Source organism: Tenrec ecaudatus, chromosome 9 (genome assembly GCF_050624435.1).
Source record: "Tenrec ecaudatus isolate mTenEca1 chromosome 9, mTenEca1.hap1, whole genome shotgun sequence".
In the NCBI taxonomy this organism is placed as follows: Eukaryota; Metazoa; Chordata; class Mammalia; order Afrosoricida; family Tenrecidae; genus Tenrec; species Tenrec ecaudatus.
Window position 1 is genome coordinate 73,277,018 of NC_134538.1, and position 11,247 is coordinate 73,288,264.

At 43.3% G+C, this 11,247-nt stretch overlaps 1 pseudogene; it reads right to left on the minus strand.

Moving 5' to 3' along the window:
* Positions 1–1,370: 1,370 nt before the first annotated feature.
* Positions 1,371–10,839, minus strand: LOC142456011 (elongation factor 1-alpha 1 pseudogene; annotated as a pseudogene).
* Between the last annotated feature and the right edge of the window lie 408 nt (positions 10,840–11,247).

Genomic DNA, 11,247 nt, shown 5'->3' on the forward strand with positions numbered 1-11,247 from the left:
TCTTCTCAACTGTTCCACATAAGGGGATGCCTTCCTTTCCTTTCTCCATTTTCATTAATATTAGTTCTACCTTATTGGAGCATGGGCATTGATACACCTTGACCGCCAGATATGTATCTTAGTCTGGCTTCATAGTTAATTGTATTTAATAGCTACTATAGACTTTATGCTGATTCTTCTCCAATCATCTGGATTTGCCGACATGTCAATCTCCAATTGTTTCTTCAGGAGCGTTCAAGGGACCAATGCTCATAGAATCTTTGCGTATTCCTAATCATTTGTGTGTGATCATGATGAATATAGTTGATGTGAGTTGTATATTTGAAAATATTGAATTGGAAAATATTATTTAATATATAATTTTTCAGCAATATAAACTGTTCAAATATGCAATTATTTGTGTGACCATTATAATTGAAGGTGATTTTTTTTCTGAATATAAAAATCATCGGGTTCTTTTTTCTTTTCCTTAGTTTTCTAACATAAAAAAATGCCATCAGAATACCATCCAAATTTGATTTACTTTTAAACAGCTTGGCTCTTTGCCTAGATTCTCTGGTTCTTTGCTTCTCTTAAAGGCCTTTGGTTTTAATAGGCTGTCTCCCTGCTGTCTCCCTCTTTCCTGTTGAGTATATGGATGTGAAAATCCAAGCCTTGTTTTAGGAAGGTTCTAGAATTATAGGTTTTCAAGAATTCATTCGGTCTGCAGCTTTGCTCCTCTTTTCCTGGGTCTCCAATTCTATGAATATTTGATCTCCTTCCCGTGACTTTTATATTTATCACTTTCTCTCAGGTCTAGTTTATTTCTTTCTTAAAAGTTTCTTTTAAAAAAATCTTGCTCCTTAACTCTCCATATTCCCCTTATTTATTTTCTTAGGTATCCTTCTTTGGTCTTTATCTCTGACGTTTTATTTAAACCTCTATCCACTGTGAGATCAGTTCTTTTTTCATATTTTCCTACTATATCTTTCCTAAATTCAGATAAATCTGATTTGTGCTGTTCACTCAAGCCTTTTAAAACTTTCTTTTAACTTGGTTTTGAATATGGGTACAGATTTTGTCTGCATTTGGCCATGATTCTGAAATGTTCTCATTGTCTATCGGAATGTTATCAGTGCATTTTCATCTGTTTTTTTTCTTTTCTTATTAAACTTTGTTTTAATGGGTCTCAAAATCCTGTGACAAATTTTTGGTCAAGTTGTTTTCCTTTTAGAAAGAACTGATTTTAAAAACTAATAACTTGAAATGGCCACACAAAAAAGAAACATCTGGTCCACAAGCATCATTTTCCTTCGGAAAGGTTTACGATGCACTGTTACCATCAACCAGTCTTTCACTATGAAACTTAAATGGCCATTGAGACAAACAGTGCTGAGACCGTTCTTCCACCCCTGATTAATACTGGAGTGGCACGTGTGATGGGTAATATTCATTTAGCCTTCTGAGCCTTCTGGGCAGACTTGGTGACCTTGCCAGCTCCAGCAGCCTTTTTGTCCACTGCCTTGATGACACCCACAGCAACTGTTTGTCTCCTGTCTCGGACAGCAAAACAACCCAGAGGAGGATAGTCAGAGAAGCTCTCCACACACAGGGCTTGCCAGGCACCATATCAACAATGGCAGCATCACCAGACTTCAAGAATTTGGGGCCATCTTCCAACTTCTTGCCAGAACAGCGATCAGTCTTCTCTTGGAGCTCAGCAAACTTGCAAGCAATGTGTGCAGTGTGACAATGCAGCACAGGTGCGTGTCCAGCACTGAACTGCCCTGGATGGTTCCAGATGATCACCTGAGCAGTGAAGCCAGCTGCTTCCATCGGTGGGTCATTTTTGCTGTCATCAGCCACATCACCACTGCGAACATCTTTGACGGAGTCGTTCTTGACATGGAAGCCTACATTGTCCCCAGGCAGAGCTTCACTCAAAGCTTCCTGGTGCATTTCAACAGACTTCGCTTCAGTGTAACATTGACTGGCACAAAGGTGACCACCATGCCAGGTTTCAGGACCCCAGTTTCCACTCTGCCCACAGGACAGCACCGAGACCACCAATCTTGTAGACTGGAGAGGCAGGTGCAGGGGCTTGTCAGTTGGGCGGGTGGGTGGCAGGATGCAATCCAGAGCTTCAAGTAGTGTGGTCCCACTGGCATTGCCATCCTTACGGGTAACCTTCCACTCCTTGGACCAAGGCATATTAGCACTTGGTTCCAGCATGTTGCCACCATTCCAACCAGAAATTGGCACAAATGCTACTGTGTCAGGGTTGTAGCCAACTTTCTTACTGTAGGTGCTGACTTTCTTAAGTATTTCCTCGTATCTCTTCTGGCTGTAGGGTGGCTCAGTAGAATCCATTTTGTTAACACCAGCAATGAACTCTTGCATATCCAGTGTGTAAGCCAGAAGGGCATGCTCATGGGTCTGCCCATTCTTGGAGATACTAGCTTCAAATTCACCCACACCAGCAGCAACGATGAGGACAGCACAGTCAGCCTGCGATGTTCCTGTAATCATGTTTTTAATGAAGTCTCTGTGTCCGGGGGCATCGATGATGGTCACATAGTACTTGCTGGTCTCAAATTTCCACAGGGAAATATCAATGGCGATGCCACGCTCCCGTTCGGCTTTCAGCTTATCCAAGACCCAGGCAGACTTGAAGGAGCCCTTCCCCATCTCAGCAGCTTTCTTCTCGATATTTTGATGGTTCTCTTGTCGATCCCACCACATTTGGAGATCAGGTGATCAGTTTTTAAACCGATTGTATTAACCAATTCATGGTTACGTTCATTTCCATGGTTAAGTAAGTTAGGCTGTCTGATCTGTCATTAAGAAAGACTTATGAATTCTCTCTCTATTGCCAGCTTCCTCTCTCTCACTCTGGTTCAGGATGGTTTCCTCCCTCTAGCCCCATGATTTCTGGGGTTTCAGATACTTTTCCTGCCAAGGAAAGTTTTAGATGTTTTCACTGCAGTGTATTTCCTGAATTCTCTTTCCTCATAGTGCTCACCCGAGGCTGTTTCCATCATTGATTCCTTAAGATGATGCTTAGTCTTTTTGAATGGACATTTGTTGTGTGATTTTTAGGATAAGATTTAACCCATCAAAGAACTGTATATCTATGAGATTTGTTTTCCATTCTGTTTTCCCTTCCCATAACTTTGGGTTGTGGAAAACATTTCCAAGTTTTGCTCATCTGTCTGTTAAAAATAGAGCCCATGCTTATTAATTTTCTTTTCCTATGCTCGTTGCTCCTTTTGGTTGGAGACATCGGCAGGACGTGAGAACTGCAGCCTTGGCATCAGCCGTTTCCTCACTCTTGCTGAGCATGTTGTGAAACATAAATCTTGTCCCATTCATCTTCAGCTTACAATCCAGAACCTAAACTCCGTACTCCTATCTGCCAATTCCCACACAACCAGGCTCCTACTAACATTCACCTCTCAAGACCACCCTTTTTTTGTTTCCTACACCCTAGAGCAGTGGTTCCTAACCTTGCTAATGCTGCGACCCTTTCATACAGGTCCTCAGCTTGTGGTGACCCCCACCATAAAATTACTTTTGTTGCTACTTCATAACTATAATTTTACTATTGTTATGAATCGTTATGTAAATATCTGAAATGCAGGATGTATTTTCATTATTACATATTGAACATCATTAAAGCATAATGATTAATCACAAAACAATATGTTATTATATATTGTGAAATACTTATTTCTAATGACAAATAAATGAATTTTGTCTTGAAGCATGGTGTAGCATGGGTAACAGTTTTCATGCTGGGTACTTGTATGTGGGCATATCTGCTTGTCTGCTTGGAGACAGAAGAGTGGTGTCTGGCTCCTAATGCCATCAGAAATATGTGTATTTCCGATGGTCTACGGTGACCACCGTGAAAGGTTTGTTTGACCCCTAAAGGGGTCGTGACCCTCAGGTTGAGAACTGCTGTCCTAGAGTCTCTAATCTTCTTCCTGCTCTTTAAATTCACTTAAACCACTACTTCTTTGGTCCTTTTCTTGAGCTGATGTTGCCTCCTTGAAGATCTGTCCTAGCTATTTAGTGGAGTGACCCAATTACTCATATCCCCCTGGTTTCATTATTTTTAAATTATCTATCATGACCTGACACTTCTCTTATTTACACATCTGTTTCATTTCTATCTCCTCCGCTAGAATGTATGTTTGTCTATCTTGTTCATCGCTTCATTTTTTGTACCTGTCATACTGGAAGTTATTAAATAGTTATGGAGTGGAGAAGAAAAGAATATAAACAGAGTTGTGATAAGAACATTTTTCTGCGAATTCAGAAAACTAGGAATTCACATTGCCCCACAATCACTTACAGTGGGGATCAGCCTTTCAAACTCTCAGCTCCTCACCAGAGAAGACGCGGAGGAAATCCAAACTATCTCACCCTAGGATGTGAAATAAGATGGCAGGTGCAAAAGCATGTAGCAGAGGAATGGACATCATGCAGAATCTCAGTAAATGTTTGCATCACCTGCATTTGCACGTAGCAGAGGAATGGACATCATGCAGAATCTCAGTAAATGTTTGCATCCCCTGCATTTGCACGAAGCAGAGGAATGGACATCATGCAGAATCTCAGTAAATGTTTGCATCCCCTGCATTTGCATGTAGCAGAGGAATGGACATCATGCAGAATCTCAGTAAGTGTTTGCATCCCCTGCATTTGCACGTAGCAGAGGAATGGACATCATGCAGAATCTCAGTAAATGTTTGCATCCCCTGCATTTGCACGAAGCAGAGGAATGGACATCATGCAGAATCTCAGTAAATGTTTGCATCCCCTGCATTTGCCTGTAGCAGAGGAATGGACATCATGCAGAATCTCAGTAAATGTTTGCATCCCCTGCATTTGCACGTAGCAGAGGAATGGACATCATGCAGAATCTCAGTAAATGTTTGCATCCCCTGCATTTGCACGTAGCAGAGGAATGGACATCATGCAGAATCTCAGTAAATGTTTGCATCCCCTGCATTTGCACGTAGCAGAGGAATGGACATCATGCAGAATCTCAGTAAATGTTTGCATCCCCTGCATTTGCACGTAGCAGAGGAATGGACATCATGCAGAATCTCAGTAAATGTTTGCATCCCCTGCATTTGCACGAAGCAGAGGAATGGACATCATGCAGAATCTCAGTAAATGTTTGCATCCCCTGCATTTGCATGTAGCAGAGGAATGGACATCATGCAGAATCTCAGTAAGTGTTTGCATCCCCTGCATTTGCACGTAGCAGAGGAATGGACATCATGCAGAATCTCAGTAAATGTTTGCATCCCCTGCATTTGCACGAAGCAGAGGAATGGACATCATGCAGAATCTCAGTAAATGTTTGCATCCCCTGCATTTGCCTGTAGCAGAGGAATGGACATCATGCAGAATCTCAGTAAATGTTTGCATCCCCTGCATTTGCCTGTAGCAGAGGAATGGACATCATGCAGAATCTCAGTAAATGTTTGCATCCCCTGCATTTGCACGTAGCAGAGGAATGGACATCATGCAGAATCTCAGTAAATGTTTGCATCCCCTGCATTTGCACGTAGCAGAGGAATGGACATCATGCAGAATCTCAGTAAATGTTTGCATCCCCTGCATTTGCACGTAGCAGAGGAATGGACATCATGCAGAATCTCAGTAAATGTTTGCATCCCCTGCATTTGCACGTAGCAGAGGAATGGACATCATGCAGAATCTCAGTAAATGTTTGCATCCCCTGCATTTGCACGAAGCAGAGGAATGGACATCATGCAGAATCTCAGTAAATGTTTGCATCCCCTGCATTTGCACGTAGCAGAGGAATGGACATCATGCAGAATTTCAGTAAATGTTTGCATCCCCTGCATTTGCACGTAGCAGAGGAATGGACATCATGCAGAATCTCAGTAAATGTTTGCATCCCCTGCATTTGCACGTAGCAGAGGAATGGACATCATGCAGAATCTCAGTAAATGTTTGCATCCCCTGCATTTGCCTGTAGCACAGGAATGGACATCATGCAGAATCTCAGTAAATGTTTGCATCCCCTGCATTTGCACGTAGCAGAGGAATGGACATCATGCAGAATCTCAGTAAATTTTTGCATCCCCTCCATTTGCCTGTAGCAGAGGAATGGACATCATGCAGAATCTCAGTAAATGTTTGCATCCCCTGCATTTGCATGTAGCAGAGGAATGGACATCATACAGAATCTCAGTAAATGTTTGCATCCCCTGCATTTGCATGTAGCAGAGGAATGGACATCATGCAGAATCTCAGTAAATGTTTGCATCCCCTGCATTTGCCTGTAGCAGAGGAATGGACATCATGCAGAATCTCAGTAAATGTTTGCATCCCCTGCATTTGCATGTAGCAGAGGAATGGACATCATGCAGAATCTCAGTAAATGTTTGCATCCCCTGCATTTGCATGTAGCAGAGGAATGGACATCATGCAGAATCTCAGTAAATGTTTGCATCCCCTGCATTTGCATGTAGCAGAGGAATGGACATCGTACAGAATCTCAGTAAATGTTTGCATCCCCTGCATTTGCATGTAGCAGAGGAATGGACATCATGCAGAATCTCAGTAAGTGTTTGCATCCCCTGCATTTGCACGTCGCAGAGGAATGGACATCATGCAGAATCTCAGTAAATTTTTGCATCCCCTGCATTTGCCTGTAGCAGAGGAATGGACATCATGCAGAATCTCAGTAAATGTTTGCATCCCCTGCATTTGCATGTAGCAGAGGAATGGACATCATGCAGAATCTCAGTAAATGTTTGCATCCCCTGCATTTGCATGTAGCAGAGGAATGGACATCATGCAGAATCTCAGTAAATGTTTGCATCCCCTGCATTTGCATGTAGCAGAGGAATGGACATCATGCAGAATCTCAGTAAATGTTTGCATCCCCTGCATTTGCACGTAGCAGAGGAATGGACATCATGCAGAATCTCAGTAAGTGTTTGCATCCCCTGCATTTGCACGTAGCAGAGGAATGGACATCATGCAGAATCTCAGTAAATGTTTGCATCCCCTGCATTTGCCTGTAGCAGAGGAATGGACATCATGTAGAATCTCAGTAAATGTTTGCATCCCCTGCATTTGCACGTAGCAGAGTATTGGACATCATGCAGAATCTCAGTAAATGTTTGCATCCCCTGCATTTGCACGTAGCAGAGGAATGGACATCATGCAGAATCTCAGTAAATGTTTGCATCCCCTGCATTTGCCCGTAGCAGAGGAATGGACATCATGTAGAATCTCAGTAAATGTTTGCATCCCCTGCATTTGCCTGTAGCAGAGGAATGGACATCATGCAGAATCTCAGTAAATGTTTGCATCCCCTGCATTTGCACGTAGCAGAGGAATGGACATCATGCAGAATCTCAGTAAATGTTTGCATCCCCTGCATTTGCACGTAGCAGAGGAATGGACATCATGCAGAATCTCAGTAAATGTTTGCATCCCCTCCATTTGCCCGTAGCAGAGGAATGGACATCATGTAGAATCTCAGTAAATGTTTGCATCCCCTGCATTTGCCTGTAGCAGAGGAATGGACATCATGCAGAATCTCAGTAAATGTTTGCATCCCCTGCATTTGCATGTAGCAGAGGAATGGACATCATGCAGAATCTCAGTAAAAGTTTGCATCCCCTGCATTTGCACGTAGCAGAGGAATGGACATCAAGCAGAATCTCAGTAAATGTTTGCATCCCCTGCATTTGCACGTAGCAGAGGAATGGACATCATGCAGAATCTCAGTAAATGTTTGCATCCCCTGCATTTGCACGAAGCAGAGGAATGGACATCATGCAGAATCTCAGTAAATGTTTGCATCCCCTGCATTTGCATGTAGCAGAGGAATGGACATCATGCAGAATCTCAGTAAATGTTTGCATCCCCTGCATTTGCCTGTAGCAGAGGAATGGACATCATGCAGAATCTCAGTAAATGTTTGCATCCCCTGCATTTGCACGTAGCAGAGGAATGGACATCATGCAGAATCTCAGTAAATGTTTGCATCCCCTGCATTTGCATGTAGCAGAGGAATGGACATCATGCAGAATCTCAGTAAATGTTTGCATCCCCTGCATTTGCCTGTAGCAGAGGAATGGACATCATGCAGAATCTCAGTAAATGTTTGCATCCCCTGCATTTGCACGTAGCAGAGGAATGGACATCATGCAGAATCTCAGTAAATGTTTGCATCCCCTGCATTTGCACGTAGCAGAGGAATGGACATCATGCAGAATCTCAGTAAATGTTTGCATCCCCTGCATTTGCACGTAGCAGAGGAGTGGACATCATGCAGAATCTCAGTAAATGTTTGCATCCCCTGCATTTGCACGTAGCAGAGGAATGGACATCATGCAGAATCTCAGTAAATGTTTGCATCCCCTGCATTTGCACATAGCAGAGGAATGGACATCATGCAGAATCTCAGTAAATGTTTGCATCCCCTGCATTTGCCCGTAGCAGAGGAATGGACATCATGTAGAATCTCAGTAAATGTTTGCATCCCCTGCATTTGCCTGTAGCAGAGGAATGGACATCATGCAGAATCTCAGTAAATGTTTGCATCCCCTGCATTTGCATGTAGCAGAGGAATGGACATCATGCAGAATCTCAGTAAAAGTTTGCATCCCCTGCATTTGCACGTAGCAGAGGAATGGACATCAAGCAGAATCTCAGTAAATGTTTGCATCCCCTGCATTTGCACGTAGCAGAGGAATGGACATCATGCAGAATCTCAGTAAATGTTTGCATCCCCTGCATTTGCACGAAGCAGAGGAATGGACATCATGCAGAATCTCAGTAAATGTTTGCATCCCCTGCATTTGCATGTAGCAGAGGAATGGACATCATGCAGAATCTCAGTAAATGTTTGCATCCCGTGCATTTGCCTGTAGCAGAGGAATGGACATCATGCAGAATCTCAGTAAATGTTTGCATCCCCTGCATTTGCACGTAGCAGAGGAATGGACATCATGCAGAATCTCAGTAAATGTTTGCATCCCCTGCATTTGCATGTAGCAGAGGAATGGACATCATGCAGAATCTCAGTAAATGTTTGCATCCCCTGCATTTGCCTGTAGCAGAGGAATGGACATCATGCAGAATCTCAGTAAATGTTTGCATCCCCTGCATTTGCACGTAGCAGAGGAATGGACATCATGCAGAATCTCAGTAAATGTTTGCATCCCCTGCATTTGCACGTAGCAGAGGAATGGACATCATGCAGAATCTCAGTAAATGTTTACATCCCCTGCATTTGCCTGTAGCAGAGGAATGGACATCATGCAGAATCTCAGTAAATGTTTGCATCCCCTGCATTTGCACGTAGCAGAGGAATGGACATCATGCAGAATCTCAGTAAATGTTTGCATCCCCTGCATTTGCACGTAGCAGAGGAATGGACATCATGCAGAATCTCAGTAAATGTTTGCATCCCCTGCATTTGCACGTAGCAGAGGAATGGACATCATGCAGAATCTCAGTAAATGTTTGCATCCCCTGCATTTGCCTGTAGCAGAGGAATGGACATCATGCAGAATCTCAGTAAATGTTTGCATCCCCTGCATTTGCACGTAGCAGAGGAATGGACATCATGCAGAATCTCAGTAAATGTTTGCATCCCCTGCATTTGCACGAAGCAGAGGAATGGACATCATGCAGAATCTCAGTAAATGTTTGCATCCCCTGCATTTGCATGTAGCAGAGGAATGGACATCATGTAGAATCTCAGTAAATGTTTGCATCCCCTGCATTTGCACGTAGCAGAGGAATGGACATCATGCAGAATCTCAGTAAATGTTTGCATCCCCTGCATTTGCACGAAGCAGAGGAATGGACATCATGCAGAATCTCAGTAAATGTTTGCATCCCCTGCATTTGCCTGTAGCAGAGGAATGGACATCATGCAGAATCTCAGTAAATGTTTGCATCCCCTGCATTTGCATGTAGCAGAGGAATGGACATCATGCAGAATCTCAGTAAATGTTTGCATCCCCTGCATTTGCATGTAGCAGAGGAATGGACATCATGCAGAATCTCAGTAAATGTTTGCATCCCCTGCATTTGCACGTAGCAGAGGAATGGACATCATGCAGAATCTCAGTAAATGTTTGCATCCCCTGCATTTGCAGGTAGCAGAGGAATGGACATCATGCAGAATCTCAGTAAATGTTTGCATCCCCTGCATTTGCCTGTAGCAGAGGAATGGACATCATGCAGAATCTCAGTAAATGTTTGCATCCCCTGCATTTGCACGTAGCAGAGGAATGGACATCATGCAGAATCTCAGTAAATGTTTGCTTCCCCTGCATTTGCACGAAGCAGAGGAATGGACATCATGCAGAATCTCAGTAAATGTTTGCATCCCCTGCATTTGCCTGTAGCAGAGGAATGGACATCATGCAGAATCTCAGTAAATGTTTTCATCCCCTGCATTTGCATGTAGCAGAGGAATGGACATCATGCAGAATCTCAGTAAATGTTTGCATCCCCTGCATTTGCCTGTAGCAGAGGAATGGACATCATGCAGAATCTCAGTAAAAGTTTGCATCCCCTGCATTTGCACGTAGCAGAGGAATGGACATCATGCAGAATCTCAGTAAATGTTTGCATCCCCTGCATTTGCACGTAGCAGAGGAATGGACATCATGCAGAATCTCAGTAAATGTTTGCATCCCCTGCATTTGCCTGTATCAGAGGAATGGACATCATGCAGAATCTCAGTAAATGTTTGCATCCCCTGCATTTGCCTCCTCTTTTTCTCACCTTCCCTTCTTTCCTTCTTGCAATTTCTCCTCCACGTTCTTGCACGAAGGCCAGCATAACTAAAGTACGCTCTTTATGAGCATTCCCACAGGTGGATTTTGTCTTTCAGAGGGGAAGCAGATGGAGTCTTTGTGCTAGAGCAGGTATTTACGGACTTCTTTGACCCCGCCCTTGCCTGATGTTCCTTGTGTTCGTGTACGGCCTTCACACCGCCCTCTGTGATGTATAACTACACTGGACTATCGTTGATGCGGCTGCCACCTCAGCCCTGGATAATCCCACTCATATATGAAATGGTGCATTCCGACTCACTGCTCTTACCAGAGGAGGAAGCTAAAAACAGCACAGGTGAAAGCACGTCCTCCTGAACCCCTTGACTAATGCGTCCTTTCACCTAAAAGCCATTGCATATTATTATCTCAATTAACTGGAAATACCTCGAACCATGCCATTAGTCACATGCTC